Raw genomic sequence first — 24,321 nt, 5'->3', positions numbered from 1 at the left:
GCGTTCACTTTGCATTAGAATATTGTAGTGTTTCTTTAGTACATGCGAAACACTTGAGACTGACGCAGTGTGGGTTAGGACAAGATTTGTCTGGGGTGAGGGAGTCGGTTTGTTCTTAATGCAAAGAAGCATCCTTCGGTCATGCACGTCTGCGCGTTTTATTACATCGTCAATTATTTGTGGTGGGTAATTTTCTTTGGCTAAAGCGTTTTTTAGGGTACCGAAATTCTTTTGAAACTCTGATTGCTCAGAACAAATTCTTTTAAAACGTAAGGCTTGGCTATAAGGAATGCTAGTCTTGCAATGTTTAACGTGACTGCTATCGAAGTGCAAATATTGACATCTATCTGTCGGCTTTTTGTATAGGGCAGTAGATAGTTTATCATTTAGCACTGAAACGCTGACGTCAAGGAAGTTAATAGTAGATGCAGAATACGTGTGAGAAAATGATATGGATGGATGGGCATCGTTAAAGTCAGATATGAAAGAAAGGAGTTCCTGTTCCCCATGAGGCCAAATCAGAAAACATCGTCAATGTAATGTTTGTAATAAAAAGGTTTTAACGTCCTGGTTAGCAAAAATTTATCTTCTAGCTGACCCATAAATATATTGGCGTAGTTCGGGCCAATTCGCGTACCCATAGACGTCCCACTAACTTGCACATAGTGCTGTCCTTCAAATTCGAAGTTATTTAGTTCTAAAATAAGGGTTAGCAAAGTTGCCAATGTGTCGCTATCGACGAGTTTCTCGGGTGATACACATTCGTGGCAATTGACGACTGCCATGATGCCATCAGAATGTGGAATGTTAGTATACAAAGATGCTACATCAAGTGTGACCAAAAGAGAACCTTGAGGAATAATGAGATCGATTATATCCGACAGGAAGTGGGTAGTGTCTCTTACGTAAGAGGCAAGGTAGTGACTAAAGAGGCAAACGTAGCTGGGATATTACTAATCAGGGAATCTACGTAGCTGGACAAATTTTCTGTGGCTGTACCTATATATATATATATATATATATATATATATAATTTTGACCTCTTAATGCGTCAAACAGTAGTTTGGGTATTATTGTTACGAGATCGATTATATCCGACAGGAAGTGGGTAGTGTCTCTTACGTAAGAGGCAAACGTAGCTGGGATATTACTAATCAGGGAATCTACGTAGCTGGACAAATTTACTGTGGCTGTACCTATATATATATATATATATATATATATATATATATATATATATATATATATATATATATATATATATATATATATATATATATATATATATATATATATATATATATAATTTTGACCTCTTAATGCGTCAAACAGTAGTTTGGGTATTATTGTTACCATGTAGGTTCTGTTTTCCTTTTTGTGAATATTGTTTAAATATTGTATAATCTTTTGTTTCCTTTTGTTCTTGCTCATTATTCTATAACTGTTGTTACACTGTGCAATTACCTTTGTTTTAAAAGTCTTGCTGAAGACGCTGCTAAGCGAAAGGGGGCTGCGGCTTGGTCAAGCTGTATCTGACAGCTTTTTCTGCGACTCCGCTGTCTGTACCTTTACCAAGGCAGAAATAACTAATCTGAATTTTAAGAAGTATTCATCTTCAATGCATTGCGTCTATATGTGCACGTAGTTCGATATGTGCGTGCATGCATGCATGCATGCACAGGCAATACGCCTTCCAGGCGAGCTTTGCACGAAAATGGTAGAGGTGCCTCACAGGAGACGGAGCTTGAAAAAACACTCATGATGTGCCATAAATTTATTAATTCTCGACTGCTTGATTGTTGAATGTCATTCGTTCATTGTGCAAAGGTTGTAATAATTTCGTCTAACTCTAGTTCTTCCCAATTAATCAAATACACGTCGACAGCAGAAATGCTCCATTTGTATGACTGACATTGATTGACATGCAGCCTTAATTATTCTTAGACGAATTCACAATAGCTACAAAAATTGCAGATTCTGACATTTCTTGGCTTGGTATAATCACTTCTTTCACACTCCCCAGTGAAAACATCCAACCGACATGTTTTCCTGATTTGTACAGTGCGCGAGTCGCATGTGCTTATATCGTCTGACGATTTTTGCTGTGATGCGACAGGGCCGTTTACAATTAACATGCCGTTCGCGAACAGTTTTGCTTGACTCTTTCCGCTGTGCTATTACGACTATTACTATTACGAGAACTGTCTAACCCAATATCCACTTGATTAAATTTTGTTCTCCGTTAAATGGTTATTTTCTCGATAGTTTACCCACAAAAAAAGAAAGTAATAATGAACGATACAATAGTGTTACAAACGTATCCGTTTTTGAATTATAGAAATCTTGTGCTTTTTGGTAAAGGAAATGTAATACGTCTGCGATATGTCTTCTTGCCACTTGCACACTGGTCTCCACGTACTCTTGCTCTCATAATAGTGATCGTTGCATGCGCACCCGCATATATGGCGAAAATAAATTTGATTCTGATTTCATTATTCGCTCTAATTACTAGAGTTCGATCAGTCCAGAACAAAACACAGAACCATCCTTTAGCCGGAAGCTGATCTAACTGCCAGATGAACTGTCACTAACGTCTGTATGTGATGGTTACTGTTTTTCCCCGTGTGATGAACCGCCGTCATCGCTTTTGTACAGCTGGCATATATTCCGTCGACATTTGTTAAGCTAAAGCAACAACAACAAAAAATTGCTGCCTCTCACTTCTTCAAAGCACTGCGCAGCCTGTCGGAACGCACTGGCGCGTGTGAACGCATGGCCTGAAGGCTCAATTTCAAAGTGTTGTTCAATTGCTGCCTGAACCACTCGTGAAGACCTTTCGCGCCACGTTACTTTATTATGATCGCTTTTCTTGTGACCGATGACAAGACATTAAATTTGGCGGCCTCTGCAAGAGAAAGCTGCATCACCACAGCTTCTTAAATATACGAATTGGCTCAGCGGCTGTCGGACAGTGTGCATGGTCCCTTGTGGCACGTCACTAAAAGAAACAATTAAACACTTACCGTATATGCACGTATATGACGCGAACACGATAATAACGTGAGAATGAACTTTCGGTCTCAGAAAAAAAAAAAAACTATATATATATATATACATATACATATATATATATATATATATATATATATATATATATATATATATATATATATATATATATATATATATATATATATTACGCGAAGTGATGCCGCAAGGAAACAGGAAACGACGCATAAAAGCGGGTGCTCGCAAGACGCAATTTATTCTTCGTTACTGCGAACTGCCGTCGCAAAATACAGTGAAAGGACGAGTGCCTGCAGAATTATTCGTTGTTACTGCTGACTTATTTGTCACCGTCGGCGAGAACGGTTTCTGCCCGCCATATATGCGACCAATATTATTCCACAGGCAGCACTTCAGAAATACCCGCAATAGAATGGAACATATGGCAATGCCTTTCACGCAGTGTGCGACGAAGGCCTCTCGCTTGGCGCGCCTACACATCACCGTCGATCGTCTTGCACAAGGTTTCGATTAATACGCCGTAACTATATTGATGCGGCACTAAGAACCTTGTAAAGAGGGGAGAATAAAGGCGCCGCGAAATGCACAGTGGCAACTCCAAGCTCGCGCGCTCTTGCGCACGGTGAAATCTCAGCGCTAGATAAAGTAAAGGAAAAATAGAACACGTTATGTTTAGGTCACGAACCCGAACATAATGCGAGGTGCGTTCCGAGGCTGGAAATTTTGGGGGAAGAACTCGCGCTATATTCGTGCAAATATATTAAGTGCCTATCTCTCGTGCGTCGCCTCTTCTGTGGCCCACGTGCTCTCACGCTGCACAACCTCTCCTATAGCCGGTGACACTGGTAGCAGCACGTAAATACCGCCTCCTTTTATAGTATTGTTGTTTTATTATTATTATTTTGTTTTTGTACAAAGTAAACACCAACAATTGCCAATTTACGCCAGCATCCAGGCACTTCAGCTACGTGTGTCTGTGTGTGTGGTTGTACCCATTCGCTACATTATGTCATTAACTACAAATGCCCAATTAGGTGTAAATCTCCGTTCATGCACTACGGTATATGTTTTTAACAAGTAGACGTTATTTCGTACGTGCGGTTGTCTCGATTGGACACGTACTATCAGCGTCAAATGAAACGTGAACAGCGGAGCTCGTGGCCCAAGCATAAGTGAAGGCGTAGTGCGCGCCGTCCAGTCATCACCATTGACAAGCGCGAACGGCCGATTTCGCCGCGCGGCGCTCGTTTGCGAGTCAAACAAACGGCCAAACGCGCTCGGCACGCCCACTCTAACCACCGTCGCGGCTGCCAGCGGTACCGCACTGTGCAAACTTGCTGATTGAAACCATGAATGCGGCGCACGAGCGGCAAACCACATGAGCGAATCTGTAATGAAGCTGCAGACTGCACTACGCGCACCGCTGTACGCGCCGATGGCACTTAAGGTTTCGGCGAACTGGGCGATAATATTCGCCGCAAACTGGAATTTTTCAGCTTCTCTTTCATTTTTATTTTCTCCCTTTCAAGAACCCGAACAGAAGCGAAAACATCGCGCGGTGCCGCCAAACCGGATGTGCGTGCCTGTCAGTGGTGATGACTGGACGGCGCGCACTAAACCTTCACTTATGCTTGGGCCACGCGCTCCGGTGTTAACGTCTCATTTGACGCTGGTAGTACCATGGCGCTCAGTGCGAGCTACAACGCGCGACCGCTTTACCTCGCGCATTCGCGTTGTATAGCTCATATTGAGCGCGATAGGACATCATAGCCCCATATACGAAGCAGAAAACATATATATTCTAACGCGGAAACTGAAAGTTTGATCACATTAAACGACTTCTTTTTTTCTTCGTATATATGTGCCAGAAGAAGAGCAGGGTAATATTCTACGAGACATCTTTCATATATAAAATATCCACAATAAGATTTCCGACGGATGCGGTTTCGTATACTGAGGCAGTACATGCATGAGTCGGATATTCTAATGACGAAGTTTTCTTTCACATGGGAGCTATATGTTGCGTGGGAGCTAGGTTACGTAGGCGCCTGCATGCAGCGCGCAGTCTGCCGTTTGGGAAGTGGTGTCATTCCTTCGTCTTGCACAAAAGCGATGTATGAAAGCGCAATACGCGAAAACATATAAGGTTGACAGCAGCTTTGGTGAGTGAGTGAGTGAATAAACTTTTATTTGGTCCAGCAAAGCGCGATAAAACGCGCACCCGGCAAATCCCACGACGGGACTGACAGATCTAGTCTGCCGGCCCGATCGCGGGCGCGCTGGACGGCCAGGATTTGGTCCTCAAAGACAGGACTTCGCAGGAGCGCGTCCCACTCTTCCTTGGTGAACTTCGGGCCCAGCGACCCGCACTCCCAGAGCATATGAGGCAACGTAGCTACCTCACCACAGGCCACGCAAGAACAATTCGGATAAATCTCGGGATATATGCTATTAAGGGACGCCGGATTTGGGTAGGAGTTCGTTTGCAGAAGTCTTAGTGTGACCGCGCCTGCGGCCTACTTAGTTTGGAGTGAGGCGGGGGGAAAACCCTTCTCTCTAAGGAAAAGAATTTAGTGATTTCGTTGTGTGTGAGAGGAGCGTCTCTGTGTCCGGGGAGAGAGTCGCCCAATCCGAGGGCTGCGCGGTCGATAAAGCCACGCGCAGCCTCGTGGGCAGACTCGTTGAGGTTCAGAGGAACCCTCTCAATCGCCCCGACGTGTGCAGGGAACCAAAGGATCGAGTGCATGGAGGTATTGCCGTGCTTGGCGCCTTTCAGAATTTGAACTACCTGCCGGGCTACCCGGCCTTTCTGGAATGCCCTGATGGCGGCTTTCGAATCGCTATACACCCTGTCTCTCCGACCGTCTTGCATGGCGATTGCAATGGCCACTACTTACTCGGCCACCTCTGGGTTCGTCGTCCGGACGGAAGCACAGTTGATGACTTTGCCCAGCGTGTCAACGACGGAAACCGCAATAGCCTTGCCGTCTCGGTATGCAGCTGCGTCCACGAAGCTTGCTGCGATTTTGTCCTTGTTTATTCGCTTTAGTATATTCAATGCTCTTGCCTTGCGACGACCTGCGTTGTGAACGGGATGAACCTTGCGGGGCAAAGGGGCGACCACGATCTTCTCCCCTATTTCTCTGGGGATTTGGGTGTCTTCAGCCAAGTTCTTGGTGGGTGCGAGTCCGATCTCCTCGAGGATACGCCTGCCGGCCGGCGTGGTGGACAGCCGAGTTTTAGCTGGGCCCGTTCCTGAGCCTCGGCTATCTCCTCCATGGTGTTGTGTATGCCGAGCCGAAGGAGATTTGGTGGACAAGAAAAAAGAAGCCTATACAAAATTGCCTATTGTAAGCTGTTCCATGGTTTCAGACAAATTTATAACTATATTAGGTAAAGCTGTATAGGTAAAACTATACTGAATAAAAAAAAGATATTCCGAATAGTCTGTACATTTATTGCGACGCACTATAGCGTATGCCTCCATGTTAATTTTTCCGCGTGCAAGTGCTTTTGTGGTGCTGCCTTGGGCGTGTTTCTGAATTTCTCATCTTGGGCTCAGATAGATCGCACCGTTTAATGAAAATTTACTGACGACAGACACCGCTGGCTTCCCTGCCGCAAGCGCAGTGTACAACTCCAGGCCACGTCACGTATCCAGCTGCAGAGACTAGTCGAAAACACGGAGGGAAAAGAAAAACGGTCGAACAGAAAAGTTTCCCGCGCTTCTTTGCCTGCCTTCCCTGATGGCGCACGTTTTTTTTTTCTCTTCTTTCTTCCCTTGCTAGCTTCATACTGCGGTTGCTCGGCCACGCTACCCGGCCTTGGGCTTGGTTCTCCCCCTCTTGCCCGCATTCTTCCCCGCCGCTGGACTGTTTTACTTCCTTTTTTTTTTCGCTTAGCCCGAGTTACCAGAGGGTATATCAGCTTGTCGTGGGAAGTAGGCATGCGCGTTTGCTCTAATAAGCTTTAAAAGAATCCTTTACATTGCTTGTTCGTTCGCACTCAATTTCGCAATGAGGTCGTATTCTTTCTTCTTGCGTTTTTCACAGTGTTTAATTAGTATTTCTGCTTGCCATGGTTCATGCGAAAAGGCACCATCTACCCAGTCAAACCGGACCAGCTGCGAACGAACTAGTTTAACAGCAATGCAAAGCGTTTTACCCATGCGGACAAATAAAAAATGCGGCCTTTTAGCGAAGCGTGAGTTCAAACCCAGCAGCAATACGAGCAAAGTCATTAAAAAAAAATTAAAGAAGTCAGAGTCGCAGTCTGGTGCTTCTGCAGTGTGCATCAGCTGTGGCAGTATGCAAAATGCTTATTATTGTAGTTATGTACTTAGTGCAATATATTTTATGCTGTCTAACAAAAAAAAAAAATACGTGGATCCAAAGTTCGGTCGGCAACTAAAGCCGGCCCGATGCATTGCCGGCTTGTCGCATCGACGAGCGTTTGGCGCGCTCGGTGTCCAGTCGTGCTCTGACGGTGGCCCAGCCCGTGTGGCCGGCCGCGTGCCGATGTAGCTGGAAGTAGACGTCGGGCCGACTGTTTTCGGAAGCCGGGTGGCCAGTGAAGCCGGCTTCCGACCATTTCCCAACAATCGGCCAAGCATCGGCAGTCGGTTGCTTGGGTTGTAGCATTCTTAATTGTAACTTGTTTGAGCTGCTTCACTGCAGTAGTGATTGATTCTTTCATTGTAAGTGATCAAGAGTGACTTGCACTATTGTGATGTTGGGTGCTGTACAGATGGACTTGATGGCATTTGGGTGCTGTACAGATGGACTTGATGGCATCAAGTGAGGCTGCAATTCAAGTAGTGAGTTGGGCGTTTCTGCCTTGTACGTAAAGAAAAAACCAACAGCGGGGTGAGATGGGCTCACATAGTTTTGTTATGTTCAGCCTGTCACAGATGCTCACTTCTGGTAAGTTTCACAGATGCCATAGTACCATGTTGTACGTGTCACAAGCTTATTTTATATTTGGAAATATAGATACAAAGAATCTGATGGGCTCAGTGTATACAAATTGTCATCGATCATCAACTTGCCCTCTCTAAAGCCGCATTGATATGGACTATTTAGCTTTCTAGAGAGCGTAAGAGACAACGATTTGTCATTTTTTCGAAGACTTTGCATTGACAGCTACAGTAAGTACCCCGGACCTGTAGCTAGCTGCCAAAGATTCATCCTAAGCTTGCTTCCTTGAGAAGCGGAATTACAATGGCTTTCTTTTTTATGCAGAATGAAGATGCCCGAAATGACAGATTTTTAAAAAATAATTTAAAGGATCATTAGTGTTTCGGGGTGCAAGTGTCCTAATATACCGTGTATGTATAATTCGTTCAAGTGCCAGAGGCCGACTTATTACAGAAATTTAAGCAGGCTTTAAGCTCAGAATGAAAATGGCTATAATGTGGAGCATACTTGAAGTTGAGTTGTTTTCATTCAGCCATTTCATATAAAAGAATCGTAATAATGTGCATCACTATAGGAAACAAGTTTGAAATGTGAAGCTCCCACCCTCCCCAGGTGCATTCATCCTTCGCCCGACCTCAAAATGTGTTCCCTTAATTGACAATTGGCCAACGGCAAAGCATGAGCTTGCTTTCGTTTTAGCCATCCAAGCCCAACAAGCAAGGGCCACAACTGAGTCACATTTCATTACACATAGTCTTGAATACATTTTCAAGATCTCCGGGACCGGCCCAGTTTACTATTACTCTTTCAAGGATCTGCTGATTTTACTCGGCGATACACACGAGGACGTCGCTAATCCCGGGAACGCAGGAAAAGAAAGCTTCTGTTTATAATTGTTCGCAATGGTGGCGGCCGCATTGGTTTCTCCGCGATCCGAGTCGGTAATATTTGCGCAGCTATGATAAGATGCACGGCACTGCAGCAAACGGGGTGTCAAAACTGGTTCACTGGTTGTTTCGATCTCGAAAACGAATCGCGGTGACAGACTTTTGTATGGTAGACAGCTAGCAAATAACTCATCTGGGCTCGACCCTTTGAGGAAACATTTGAGTGACAGCGCGCAAACTGCAGTTTCACGTGTCCATTATACTGTATATAAATCCATATTGCGGTGTTTGGAGACTGCTGTAAACACAGCGCGTGGCGACGTAAACAGGGACATGTGCTGTAAGCTTGCAGCGCTTGTCTGCTGCACACACTCGCCAAGTGACGGCGCCCAGAGAGGAAACAGGGGAGAAGCGTGCGTGTGCATGCGGTCCACACGAGATACTCAATACAATTGCTTTCCTTCTCTGCAGGAACCTGATAGATACATTTTTCTGCCTTGAAATATTGAACGCCGACTATTGATATAGAGAAACCCATGACAGTATAGTTGAAAACATTTTGCGATGATGTCTTTAATCAAAATGTGTACATTACCCACAAGGCAACTTTTTTTTCATATCTCTGTAAGTTAACCGCATTGTTTAGTAAGATTTGATATATTTTAATCGTTTTTAGTTTAATTTATTAAATTGACATCACTTCCGCGCGTTGTAGGAGTCGATTCTGTGTGGAGTCTACTGGGTAGCCGTGCGTCTCAAGAGTCGCTGCCTTTTTTTTTTTCGTTGTCTTGCATAGGTGCAGAGTGGCACAATCCGGCGACGGTCTCGCACGCAAACAGTTTGTCTTGTTTCACGCAGAACACGATTTCGCATGTAGTGCACGAGCACCCCCAATCAACGGTATAGGTCAGTGCCACAGTCACAAGCACTGAGGCAGACATAAGCGAATGAAAGAGCACAATTGCATATTGGAACTGGGTAAAAAAATGGCAGATAGTTTCATTCTCACATGAAACAACTGCATGATGCAAGAATAAGCAGACAAAACGGAAGTATGTCCCTCTAGCTATAGCACGGAGTAAAACAAAGACTCGCCGACATTCAGTTTGTAGGTTTTATAATGTCTCCAATCATTAAATCATTTACTGAAGTAATAAATCAAACAAATAGCTGATGTTGCCTTAAATAAGTCTCGAAGTCACGTATCACTGTGAGTGATGCCACATGCCACAGGTGTGCCACAAAGTAAAAGAACAATGACGTGTTCCTCTCAGGGCCTTTCTGGTATCCCCAGCGCTCGTCGTGACGTCACCAGGGTGCATTAGGTTATGTCCCCAGGAGCAGCTGCTGTCGAATGGTTGAAGAAGAACCTACGCCTTCCGGTTAGTCTGCTAGACGCGCTCCCTTCTCTTCCTCGTCTTGCTCACGTGTCCACACTGGCGAATCGGAAACTACGGCCCACAATGCAAGTGCCTAATCACTCGTGTTCCAATACAGTAGTGCTTAGTGATCTGCACAGCTGTGCAAAAATGTCCAACAGTGTTTTGCAATGGCCAGAAGGCATCCGCTGTGTGTGGTACTTGGCTGCAAGAGCGCCAACTGGAAAAACGAAGCCACGTAACACTGGCTGCCTCATGGCGACGCCCCACATTGCCTGGCTTGAGCACATTGGAGTTCTAGCAGAATCAATCCACAACGGCGATTTACGTGTTTGTGTGCGCCGCTTCGATACAGAAGACTCCCGTCACAAGCCACGCCTGCTGCAGGAGTTGAACTGCGGTGCGACACCCCACCTGTGGCCAAATTGCCAGAACATATGTCGATGTTCTTTTTAAACAGTGGTGCTCTGGCGCAGAGCTACATGGTGTAATGTCGTGAAGTGCTTTATGCACATATATATTTTTCGTTATCCGCATTAGCACTACCGAATAGCCACCACTCAACTCGAAAAATAATTAGGTTAGCAGTAAAACAAAACTTTGAATGATGCATATGCACCTGTTCTCATATCACGAACCCATTGTATGTCTGCTGCGGGGCATCGGTGCGCTGGGCTACTAAAAATTATATTACAGGGTTTTATGTACCCAAACTACTACCTGATTATGAGGCACGCGATAGTGGTGTACTCCGGAATAAATTGGAGCACTTGGCACTCTTTAACGTGCACCTAAATCTAAGTACACGAGCGTTTTCGCTTTCCGCCCCCATCGAAATGTGGCCACCGTGGCCGGGATTCGATCCCGCGACCACGTGCTCAGTAGTTTAATGCGGTAGCCACTAAGCAACCATGGTGAGTTGCACAAGGCTATGGTGGCAATAGGATATTCATGGTGAAATAAAAATGTGGACTCAACACTAAAGAGTAGTGCGCAGCATGTTCTAGATCTCACTTATATGTCTTGCTCATTTGTGACTGCAGACATCACAGACCAAGCCAACTCCTGCTGCAGCGTTGGGTGCCAGCACTATTGAGGCATCGCAGGTTTCACGGCCAGTGTGTACCGTGATTTGAATGTTTTTTTTTTTTTTTCATTTCACATCTCAACAATTAGTTATGCAAGTTCTTTGAAAATGGGTGTTGTTTCAACTGGCACAAGCAATTAAACTTTGTTTATTATTATACAATGCATGCAGCATTCTACATTTAATTCGCCAAATTCTTCCAACCTCCCGTACACACAAGTTTCATAAGAGCCGACATTGACACATTCCTTCCCGTTATTTTTGTCACAGTGTCTTCATTATTATCCATAGTTTTACAAGTGTTATACACCAGCTACAATAAATTTTCATGGTTCCTACAGACAATGGCTTTATGCAAATATTAGCAGAAGCAGTTTCTATATTAAACTGTAAATAAATAGAAATAAGAAAATGCTTATTTAGTTCTAGCTAATCTCACAAAAAACTAAGTTCATTTCCTGCATTTCTGTAACACCTGATGAAGGCCGTTGTTATAACACATACTGTATGTATGTATGTAATACATACTGCAGTATTGACACTAGCGATGAATCAGTCATGTCTCAAAATAGTGCATTGTTTGCAGGTTGTGCCGTCTGAATGCAGATAGAGTCAGTGTCTACTGTGGGAATGCAGACCAAGGTGGCAGCTGACTACAGCACTTGTGTATGGCATTCTCTCGGAACCCAAAAAGTGCCCAAACAACGCACAATATGTGTGCAGACACCATGGAAATTTTTAAGAGAGAGCTGGTAAGCATGATTACACTTTGTCACAGCAAAATAATGGCTACTATAAGGTTCCCTTTCTTGTGTTCATGTGAAGTTTGTTTCTACGTAGTCACTAGAATTCAGAGAGGGTTTGCTATTATGAGAGCAGCTACAGCTGGCAGCAGTCATATATATTACCATGTGCTGTATATACAGTCTCATGAAAACAAGGTTGTTTGCAATAGTGAAGTTATGTAGAAATCAAACATACATGCAGGCACACCTGACTGCACATTTGCTGGGGTCTAAAAGCACGCAGAATGCTAGTTCTGGCCAAGTCATTTGGAAAGCACACCAGAGCGTGCAGATACCTGCTTCTCCTGTGCTGCCACAATACATTGAGAATGCCTGATTTCGATGCTGATACCATATGTGGAACAGGTGGAGTGCGAGTTCACTAAAGCTGCTGGTGATGAAACATACAAACCATCTAGTTATACCTTCGAGGACACGTTTGCAAGGTAAACGACAGTGAAATGTAGCATTTGTGTTCTATGACTGCAATTTATGGTGCAGTAGAAGATACATTCTTCTGCTGAGTTTGTAATCCACCACGGATTTGGTATATCACCTGGATGCGCCTTCATCCTGGTGCTCTGCGGCATGGACCCCAGCAAGTCGGCCTGGAGAGTGTGTTCTCGGGCTGTGGCATGTGCTGCCATGCTTCCCGCCAGCAGCTCGTGCCATGGAGTCTGGACTGTATGTGTCCGGAGGTGCTTTTAAGTAGGTATAAAGCTGTAGCACTTATTCTTCCAGGTGGGTAGTGCCTACACACCACTTGAAAGTCTGCTATCACCATTAATTGCTCATTTCAATCAATCAATCAATCAATCAATCAATCAATCAATCAATCGATCAATCAATCAATCAGGAAATGTTATTTCTCTACGAGAAATATGGGGGTGACGGAAAAAAAGTCACTAGCTGCAGCTTGACAAGGCTCCGGCCTCGTACAAATTCCAGCAGCAAGTGAGCCTTGGTAACATTTCTAAATAAATGTGAATGGGAAACAACTAAGCATGCTTATCGAAAAAAGATACACTTTGACAAAAGATATACAAATAACCTATAATTTACGCAAGCAAAGAGCAGAATGGGTTTTAATTTGTCCTACAACGTGGGAATATCAGACATACAGGGTCAAAACAGAATAATAAAGCTGTGAAATACAAACATATTGTAACGGATACGAAAGGCGCGGACAAGAAGAGAGAAGACGAAGAGGACGAGGAGTTTGAGAGGCCGGGCTGCGCTACGATCACGCTACGATCATAGTCCATCTCCTGCAAATAAAACCATTTCTTCGCCAACTCTTCGTAACAGTTGTGGTGGAGGTGCGAGGTGCGAGGTAATCGACACCCGAAGACGGAGGCTGAACCACAAGTTCTTCGACGGAGCCGTCGCCTTACTGGACTCCCACCGAATCCACCGGAGCTGAATATGTCCCACTGGACACTTTCTTACCCTTCGTACTGCACAGTGACAATTCTGTATCGAAGACATTGTGTCTCGCCGAAGAAGCCCGTCGAATAGCTCGTCTTCGTACTCTGGCCTCGCAAAGTCGCTCGAAAGAGCGATACGACGACCGTCACATACAAGTATCGTTGCAAAAAGGTGACTTGGTCCTTCTTTGGACACCGCAACGCAAGCGTGGATTGTGCCAAAAGTTCTTGTCACAATAATCAGGCCCATTTGTAGTTGTGGACCGCCTGAGCGAACTCACTTACGTCATAGCTCGCCTCCTGTGCAATGGTCGGCGATCAAGCGGAACTCAGCTGACTCATATTGCTCGCCTGAAGCCCTTCTACCCTGCTTGTCCATCCTGACTCGCCCCACGGGCTTCGTCTGCTTGCGGGGAAATGTAATGCATACGAAAGGCGCGGACAAGAAGAGAGAAGACGAAGAGGACGAGGAGCTTGAGAGGCCGGGCTGCGCTACGGTCACGCTACGATCATCGTCCATCTCCTGTAAATAAAACCATTTCTTCGCAACTCTTCGTAACAATATTGTTAATAAACATAAACAACAACAATAAATAAAATAACAATAAATAAAAAAGGAAAAAGAAATCTCGCAATATATAAGGGTGGAAAATCAGTGTAGTATCGAGCATATGAAATCTAAAAACGGAAAGAGGCAACGACAACAGTTTGTCATTTGCAAGAATAGAGATCAAGAAAAAGCCAAAAAGACACAAAGAAAATTTTGTGACTCATAGTAAGAAGTTAGTACCACGAAAAACTAAAAAACAGCCTTCGATAAAAAGGAATAAGATAGTCATTGACAAATACATGCACTACAAGTACAACTGACAGCGTTCTGCGGCTGCTTCAATAAGTAATACACAGTGTTGCTGAAACTAAGCAATCAGCAGGCGGCAAAACGGCTTGATGGGCATGTGAACTAAATCATATCTTGACCTGATAGGATCAAATAAAATGTGCACATGGATGAAGTCTTTCGCCTCGATCACCATGCGCGTGGATGCAGCCTTCCCCCTCAACATGGCAGGCGAGAGGGCGACTGCTGTCTGGTTGAGTCTGTGTCCCGGGTCGCAACCGAGGTGGCTGCGAGCTGCTCTCCTCTACTGTTCCGTCACTTTGCATGCATCTCCATTCCAGGTAGATGAACCGTGCAGTCCGTTCACGTTTGTGCCCCCGCTCATACCATAAACGCCCATGCCCAGTCTGCTTTCGCTTTTGTTTCCCCGAATGCCGGAAGTACGAAACACTATTGCAGTAGTAATCCTTCAGCACAAAGTGATGGCCGAAAACGTGCAAGTCCTGGTGCCGATTAGATACTGACAGTCTGATGCTGCAGCAACTCCACTCGTCTGCTGCCTTGTACAAAGACACGATGTTGCAGCTTGACATATTGACACGTGTACTTATATTTATCGGGCGACCACGTTTCGCCGCCTAAGAAATCTTATCGCACAGCGCGGGACGCGCCTGCATGTCTCCGAAGTTTCTGGAAAGTTATCGATGCTTCTATCCGCTGTCTGTTGTCGCCGAACCTTGTGTTATCTGATTTCATCGCGTGACGCGAATGGTGTCGAACTTTGTGGAAGGCACGCGCGTCCCAACGATTAGTCTGGAACGTTCGATGACTACTGTATAAAAGCCGACGCGCTGGACCCGCTGATCAGATTTTCGACGATTGCCGACCGTGTTCGCCGCTATCGTTGTGCTATAAGTGTAGCCTGTTTTTGTGGGCACAGGTTCGCCCAATAAAGGTTAGTTTTGTCTTTCACAGTATTGCTACTGTGTTCTTCAACGTCACCACCAAGTGACATCTGGTGGAGGTGCTTTTCGTTCATGTACCGGACGCCCCCGACAAGCTGTGATCCAAGCCCGGACCGCAAAGAGAACACCAACGTAGTCCCGGACCATCGAGCAAGCCGCCGTCTTCAACAGCTGCCCCCGGAGCAAGGACTTCTACCTGAGAAGACCAAGAAGATTGTGGCCAAGGCAACCCCAATGTCAGCCCCAGCGTCCCCCATCGTCCTGCAGCAGCCCAGGGAGCCTCCGACGTTCCGCGGTTCAACATTCGAGGAACCGGAAACCTGGCTCGAGACGTGAGAGGGTCACTACGTTTAACAGCTGGACAAGCGACGACAAGCTACGACATGTCTATTTCGCATTGGACGACGCCGCCAGGACGTGGTTCGAGGATCGAGAAGCCACCTTGACGACGTGGGACCTCTTCCGAAGCGGCTTCCTGCAAACATTTACAAGCGTCGTGCGAAAAGAGCGAGCCGAAGCTCTACTGGAGACCAGAGCGCAGCTGCCGGATGAGACAATCGCGATCTTCACTGAGGAAATGAGCCGTCTGTTGCGCTACGCCGACCCATAAATGTCCGAGGAAAAGAAAGTCCGCCTACTGATGCGTGGTGTAAAGGAGGAACTTTTCGCCGGAACGGTAAGAAGCCCACCAAGACCGTCGACGAGTTTCTTCGTGAGGCGACAAGCATCGAGAAGACACTGGAATTGCGGAACCGGCAATTCGACCGACGCACCAAGCCAACAAGCTACGCCGGAATTCAATCACTGGCCACGGACGATCTGTGCGAGACCATCATGGCCATTGTGCGCGAAGAACTGCGCAAGGTCTTGCCATCGTCGCAGCCTCAAGTGGCCTCGATCGCCGACATCGTGAAAGAAGTGCACCGATCGCTTGGAGTTCCTGAGGTGCAACCACAATTACCGCAGCCCCGGCCAGAAGCGATGACTTACGCCGCCGTCGCACGCCGTCAAGGTCCCCCTCCGCGACCGCGCCAGAGCCCTGTAACGCCGCAATTCCGTCGTCCGCCGCCGCCAGCACGACCACCCGTAGCCCAGCGCACCTACACAAGGAAGACGGACATTTGGCGCGCCCCCGACCACCGCCCGCTCTGCTACCACTGCGGCGAAGCCGGCCATGTGCCGCCGATGCCCATACCGCGACCTAGGATTGCGAGGCTTCTCCGTAAACTCACAGCGCCCGAGGGAAGGTGAACGCCCTCGTGACATCGCCGACTACCTCGCCGCTACTCAGTGGAGCCCTCGACGACCGTCCCGTTCGCCGTCACAAGGCCGCTACCTGTCGCCCCAGCGCTGACCATACATTGGCCCAGCCCGGGGCCGGTCCGTCAGCCCATATCAGGAAAACTAAAAGCAGCAACCGATGGAGGTGCGGTTGCTGTTCGTCGAACTGACGAAGATCCTCCGCCGCCGCCGAAGACGCCGAAAAGACTACCTCGACGACATAACAACGACGACACACCGCCGTCCCGACGAAGTCTGGCAGGAAAGAACACGCTGACGAAAGAGCGCCTGATGACGCCACGTACCAACCACACGTCAACGCGACGCAGCCTTGATCTGACGCCAAGGCCCAACTGTAACGCAAGACAAAGAACCACCGACCTCGACGTGCTCGATGGCCACGCAGTCACCGCCTTAGTAGACACAGGAGCCGATTACTCCGTCATGATTGGACCCATCGCAGCCCAATTGAAGAAAGTTAAGACTGCATGGGAAGGCCCGTTCATTCGGACCGCTGGAGGACACCTCATCACGCCGAGTGGAATCTGCACGGCAAGAATTACCATTCATGACCGGACTTACCCTGCCACCTTCGTTATCCTGCAACAGTGTTCACGAGACGTCATTCTCGGCATGGACTTCCTGAACCAACACGGCGCAATCATCGACCTGAAGTCGAAGTCAATAACGCTGTCGGAAGATCAAGCGATACCGCCGGAGAGCCCTCGTAGTCACCACGCCTTGAGTGTGCTCGAAGATCAAGTGAGCATCCCGCCTCGCTCCAGCATTAATTCGGTCGGCACCGAAACACCCGCTGACGTAGAAGGCGTCATCGAAGGCGACCAACGTCTACTCCTCGACCGTGAAATTTGCGTCGCAAGAGGGATCGCTCGACTGCACGGAGGAAACACGAAAGTGTTGCTGACAAACTTCAGCCAGGAGTTCAAGCACATCAACAAAGGCACGACGATCGCATACATAGAGGAAATTCAGGAAACCAGCGATGCGTTTGCCCTCTCGGATTCTGTCGCATCTACCCCGACGACCGTAGTTCCCGAACCAGACTTCGACATAAATCCAAGTCTCCCCCTGATTAAGCAGCAACAGCTCAGAAGTCTGCTTCGACGATACAAAGACTGCTTTTCGACGTCATCGAGGATTCGACAAACACCAGTCGCGAAGCATCGCGTAATAATCGAAGAGTGCACTCGACCACTACGCCAGAGCCCTTACCGAGTTTCGACGCGAGAAGGTGAAGCTATAAGACAAGTCGACGAAATGCTGCGTGACGACATCATCCAGCCGTCGAAAAGCCCGTGGGCGTCTCCAGTTGTTTTAGTGAAGAAAAAGGACGGAACCCTACGTTTCTGCGTCGATTATCGTCGACTGAACAAAATCACGAAGAAAGACGTATACCCCCTCCCACGGATAGACGACACATTGGATCGGCTCTGCAATGCTAAATACTTCTCCTTGAACCTCAAGTCTGGCTACTGGCAAATAGAAGTCGACGAAAGGGATCGCGAAAAGACCGCCTTCATCACGCCAGACGGCCTCTATGAGTTCAAAGTTATGCCATTTGGACTGTGCTCGGCGCCTGCAACGTTCCAGCGCGTGATGGACACGGTTTTAGCAGGATTGAAGTGGCAGACCTGTCTTGTTTACTTGGATGACGTCGTCGTCTTCGCCGCAAATTTCGACGATCACCTTAAGCGGCTTGCGACAGTATTACAGGCCATCAAGTCATCAGGGCTCACACTGAAGCCGGAAAAATGTCGCTTCGCTTACGATGAGCTTCTATTCCTAGGCCACGTCATCAGCAAATCTGGAGTACGCCCCGACCCGCAGAAGACAGCTGCCATCGCAAAGTTCCCGCAGCCAATCGACAAGAAGGCAGTGCGCAGATTCCTTGGCATGTGTGCCTATATATATAACTATAGGCGGTTTGTCAAGGACTTTTCACGCATCGCGGAGCCGCTAACACATCTAACGAAATGTGATGTCGAGTTCAAGTGGGAAACGCCGCAGGCCGACGCATTTCAAGAACTCAAACGACGCATGCAGTCGCCGCCGGTACTTGCACACTTCGACGAGGACGCCGATACTGAAATCCACTGACGCCAGTAGCCTAGGCCTCGGTGCCGTCCTAGTCCAGAGGAAAGACGGACTTGAACGGGTGATATCTTATGCTAGCCCATCGCTGTCAAAAGCGGAAGGCAATTATTCTACGACTGAAAAGAAATGCCTCGCAATCATTTGGGCTACAGCAAAATTCCGCCCTTACCTCTATGGCAGGCCATTCAAAGTCGTCAGCGACCATCACGCGTTGTGTTGGCTAGCTAACTTAAAGGACCCTTCAGGACGGCTGGCGTGGTGGAGCCCCACACTGCAAGGATATGACGTCACGGTAATATACAAGTCCGGAAGAAAACACACTGACGACGACGCCTTCTTTAGAATAATAAGCGCGGAAGACCACTAAACAGCAGCGAGCAGACCCGGAGCTAAAAGGCCTCGTCGAGTACTTGCAAGGGAACACCGACGTTGCGCGGGTTGTCTTCGTTCACGCTACAAAACAAACTGCTCGTGAAGAACTTCTCACCAGTCCGCGCCAGCTACCTTCTTGGCGTGCAGTACTTCTAGAAGTACTGCACGCCCTACACGACGATCCAACCGCTGGGCACCTCGGATTCTCCCGGACGCTGTCGAGGATACAGGAAAGGTATTACTGGCCGCGTCTGACCGCCGACGTCGCCCGTTACGTCAAGACATGCCGAGACTGTCAGCGACGCAAGACACCACCGACAAGGCCAGCAGGATTACTACAGCCGATCGAACCTCCTCGTCGACCATTCCAGCAGATTGGGATGGATTTGTTGGGGCCGTTTCCGATGTCAACATCCGTGAATAAGTGGATCGTCGTGGCGACGGACTACCTCACCCGCTTCGCTGAAACTAAAGCTCTACCCAAAGGCAGCGCAGCCGAAGTGGCGAAATTTTTCGTCGAGGACATCCTGCTGCGACATGGTGCCCCAAAAGTTCTCATCACCGACAGAGGAACGGCTTTTACAGCAGAGCTCACCCAAGCCATTCTGCAATACAGCCAGACAAGCCACAGGAGGACAACTGCCTACCACCCGCAGACGAATGGTCTCACGGAACGCCTGAACAAGACCCTCGCCGACATGCTAGCAATGTACGTCGACGTCGAACACAACACCTGGGATGCCGTCCTGCCGTACGTAACATTCGCTTAAAACACGGCGGTGCAAGAAACAACACAGATCACGCCGTTTAAGCTGGTTTACGGCAGGAACCCGACGACGACGCTCGACGCTATGCAGCCGCACGTCACTGACGAAGAGAATCTTGACGTCGTTACCTATCTCCAGCGCGCCGAAGAAGCTCGACAACTCGCAGGCCTACGGATCAAGACCCAGCAGCGTACCGGCAGCCGACACTACAACCTCCGACGACGCTTCCCACGAAACACAGAACCTCTTAAAAACTTCTTGAAACGGCTACAAACGGCTATAGACGTCTTGGTCTATGATAAGACAGAAAATAGAATTTTTTCTAAACATGACCTCAGCACTTGCAATATGCTAGTATATATTCTATCTGCGGCAAAACCCACTACTGGTGTCACTAGAGTCTGTTTTGGTAAACACATTCAGAATGTCTAACTCAAGAACTTTTCTAGATCTTTTTGTCTAAAAGTGCATAAAATGCCAAACGACGTGTTAAAAGTGCGGTTACCGTCGGCCGTTGGCGTTAGCGAATAAAAGACGCCACAGACAAATCGAACTCGTTGGAAGCAACATAAGTTAATTGGCTTTAATATTAAATAATTTCACACCAGAACTTCAAAAATCAAGGGCGTGTTATTGTTTTCCATACGGGGCGCGCACACGACGCCTGGAAACCATTCTATGCTCGCGCCGCAGGTATACTGACAGCAGCAGGAGCGAAACGCCGGCGTTGCACAGCGGTGTGACAGAGCCACCGCACTGCGATCACTTCGGCGGCACAATCCAAATTTGTCGGACATCTTATTCTGTGCTGGAAACACTGGGAGGCAGGAAGTTTGAAAAAACGGCCACTGCCGCCCGCAATGTCTCGCTGTCTCGGTCGTGGGTTCGTTATTCAGTTGTGTGTCATTCTAAGCCGTTATGTACATTTATACTGGGTATTAACTGGAGTCATTTAGCTGTGCTGATGCTGTTTGCCCTGTGTTTTGCATCAGTGCTTCGTGACATCAGCTGTATTGCGTGTTTTCGCCGACGGCTTACTACCACAATGGCGGGATCTGCGTTCGCCGCCTTCGTGTCTCGGTGCGTCTTTGTACGTCGCACGTTCGGATAACACTTTTTCCGGTAAGTGAAATACATTGCACTTCGTTTTTTGTCAACAATGTGAATATTTTTAGGTGTTACCCGCGACAATTCTTGATATATGGGCTCTTCTGCCCTGCGAGTTTTCGTCATGACTTTTATACGAGGGTTCTGCTTGTGTTCAGCCGTTCAGCACTACCGCGCTCCACGACTTCCGCAACACCAGTCAGAACTTTGCCCTGCTTGTTAGTCTTTGTGGTTAACGTAGCACGAACCAACCGAAAGGAGTGCATTCGAAGACGACGCGCTGGCTGTAATGCTGAACCAGACTGAACTCGCCCTATTTTGTGTCCTTTTGTTTTTGCGTGTGCGCGCGGGTGTGTCAGTGACTATGCAGTTTGTAGCGTTCCCACTTTATAGCAAAACAAAACTATAACTGCAATGTTAACTTCATCTATACAATTCCAAATTAAATCGTCTGCTGATGTACAAATTTCACTTGTGTTTTGTTCTAAATAAGCAGCAAAACCTTTAACCTAGTAGGTGCTTCATGTGGGAGTGAAATCACGACAGCTTGGCATTTATTAATGAATGACTGACTGGGTCACCTTATTTGTAGCTGCAAATCTGCCTTTCAACTGACTTGATGCTATCTTATTTTGTTCCTTTCACTCTATAGACGGCTGGACATCCTTCTTGTACCTTGGCGCTAGCTGGATGACGGGAAATCATCATGATCAGTGTAAGCCAATGTACTGTACCCTCTCTGGTCCTCCCAGTGCTTTCTATATGGTTTAAGGCCAGGGAGCACTTCGTGGTAAAATAGCTAGTTGGTGTCTCACAAACGGGCATTTTTTTGCACTGGTCCGTTAGAAGCTGCCACTCTTATAACCAATTACTCAGTGCCAGTGTACATGCACAGTTCTACTAATAATTAGTTTCCCTAAGCCTTACAAAATGTACCTGTAGGTAGTCATTGCTATGTAAGAACTCAAAAATTAACTCTGCTGTATCATACAAGTATTCCATACATGAGTAAAAATTTGCTACAACAGTGTACATTACACCTTGCTTCCCTAATGCACAACTGTATTCAAGCCAGTATGTGATTAGTTTGGTATTCTAAATGTTTTCAGTGTGATCTAGTTTCTTTACAGGAATTTACTGTACAGCATCAGCAAGCAGTCTAATTTAAGATTTATGTGTGCTGTAAAAGGTGTGCTTTGCCGCTAGAATTGATAAAACATGGGCCGAGGCTTCCATACAAGGACAAACTTCAATTTCGCTCTACCACCATCAGCACTTGGCTGGCGCTTGCAAAATGAATCGCATCAGGTAGCTTGTGCCAGACTGTTTTTTAACCTTATTGTGAGGAGATCGTAAAGTGATGTGTGGAGGCGCCTGCGTCTGAGATATAGATTGCGCTGCAACATATGTGCGTGTAGAACAGGCATGATGCTGAGGGTTCCAACAGTTTGCAGAGGTGCTCTTAAAGTTTTGTCATAACTGCAATTTTACCTGTGCTGTTTTTTGTCACCTATTTCAATAATATCATTGGAGGTGTTAACAGAATTTAGCAATCTATTTGCCCTGGCCCATTAGCCTGCCACATTTGCCTTTTCACTAGGTGGGCAATTATTCAGCATGGACCATCACTTGAATACACCTTTTTATGTGCAGTGGCTTCTCAATTGCAAGTCAACATACATGCTCAGAATTACCTGAGGCTATAGATGCACTGATGAATTTGCCACTTATACGAATCACTTTGCACTTTCTCGCGCAAACAGCATGTTAACACTTCCAAGACAATGGGCAATGTTGTCGTTTGATCACATCATGAGATACTTTCAATTTTGTATGACGCATCATCCAAGGTGTTGCATCATTTGTGTGAGGTATTGCCCTAAGCCAATTAGGGTCACATGAAAATATATCAACAAAAGTGATTGATCCAGCTAGGAGTGTTGCTTTGGAACACTACTTTATCACCAGTCCTCCTTTGCATGCTACCTGCTTACTCTGTACCGTGTCATGTTTAAGTTTGAAAGAAAGGCAACAGCTAGGCAGCGCAAAATCCCAAACTTGCTTTTAGTTCAACAATATAAAACGCTATTTCACTTTTTCATTAAGTTAGTACATCATTTACCTGCAGAGTGAATTACTGTTTTAAACTGATTATATTTTGCAGGAAGCTTCTGAGACTTGTTTGGCAGGTTGATAGTGGCTGACTTTGACTCTGCTATGCAACTTAGTGACTGTATGATAGGAACAAGGTCTCTGAGTCGTGGCGCTCGCTAACACTCCCAGGGTTCTACTAGGACACATAAATACCCAAGAAAGTGGATGGGAAAATGATGCCGCTGTAGCTCAATTGGTAGAGCATAGCACGCGAAATGTGAAGGTTGTGGGTTCGGTTCCCACCTGCAGCAAGGTGTTTATTCATCCACTTTAATTTCCATTAATTTATTGTTTCTTTATTTCATTTATTCAGCACAAGTAATTTCCCCTATGTTGTCCTTGGTGTCAGTGTTTGTTGGCTTCTTATGATAGGAAATATACTAGTCATTTTAAACGTCATTGCATACATACCTTAAGATACCCATAATTTAAGAGAAAGGAGTGCTTAAATTTATTTATAATGTGAGCCAAACTTCTTGCTTAGCACATATTGCTAATTGAAGTTCCAATTTCAATATTCCCATTTCCTCCCTCGCCTTTTTTTCCCTCTTCTGTGCAGGTATTGCTTGCCTATGTCTACAAGAACCGTCATGCGTGGCCTGTGACAGCAAGCTTTTGTGGGCAGCAAGTGCTCTCCTACGAAGGCTGGCCTACTCTGGCAGCGGCGGCAATCATCTTCAAGATTTATCCATGATCACCTTTGCTGCTATTTGTCACTCTTGTTAATTGCACTTTCTGCATCTTTTCTAATTTATTAGGTAATAAAGTATGAGTATGTGACATGGTGTGAAGTAGATGTCTTGCTGCATTTTCACTTGCAATCATCTTTTATGCATGAAAAGCTCGTCGTACAGTTTATGAAAAAAAATAACAGCACATTATGATTTATCTTTCAGTTCTGGTAACATGCAATGTACAAGGAATTCACTAATGGATGGTATGCCAAAAAACGTATAAAACGGGCCATTATTTCTGCGTGATGCTGTGCAAGCATGTGGCGTTACTTACAAGAGGCACCCACAAAGTAAGTTACAATTTATTTTTAAATGAAGCATGGACATCAGAAAAAATATATTTATATTGCTTGTTAGAGTGGTTCGCAGAGTGTTTTTCCAGATGTGTCCTATCCATTATTTTTTAACTCATTGCAGCACAGTGTTCTGTTTCGTATACTGGTGTAAGGCTATTGTGCCCCCTGTAGCTGAAACCAGGAT

General features: G+C 46.4%; 1 long non-coding RNA gene across 1 annotated transcript; it reads left to right on the top strand.

Moving 5' to 3' along the window:
* Positions 1 to 20,081: 20,081 nt before the first annotated feature.
* Positions 20,082 to 23,898, top strand: LOC140212887 (uncharacterized). The gene is made up of 3 exons (XR_011889862.1): positions 20,082 to 20,968; positions 21,606 to 21,668; positions 23,667 to 23,898. It is a non-coding gene; the product is annotated as an uncharacterized lncRNA (long non-coding RNA).
* Positions 23,899 to 24,321: the final 423 nt, after the last annotated feature.

This window comes from Dermacentor andersoni, chromosome 8 (assembly GCF_023375885.2).
Source record: "Dermacentor andersoni chromosome 8, qqDerAnde1_hic_scaffold, whole genome shotgun sequence".
NCBI classification, from domain to species: Eukaryota; Metazoa; Arthropoda; class Arachnida; order Ixodida; family Ixodidae; genus Dermacentor; species Dermacentor andersoni.
This window is presented reverse-complemented; position numbering and strand designations above follow the sequence as displayed.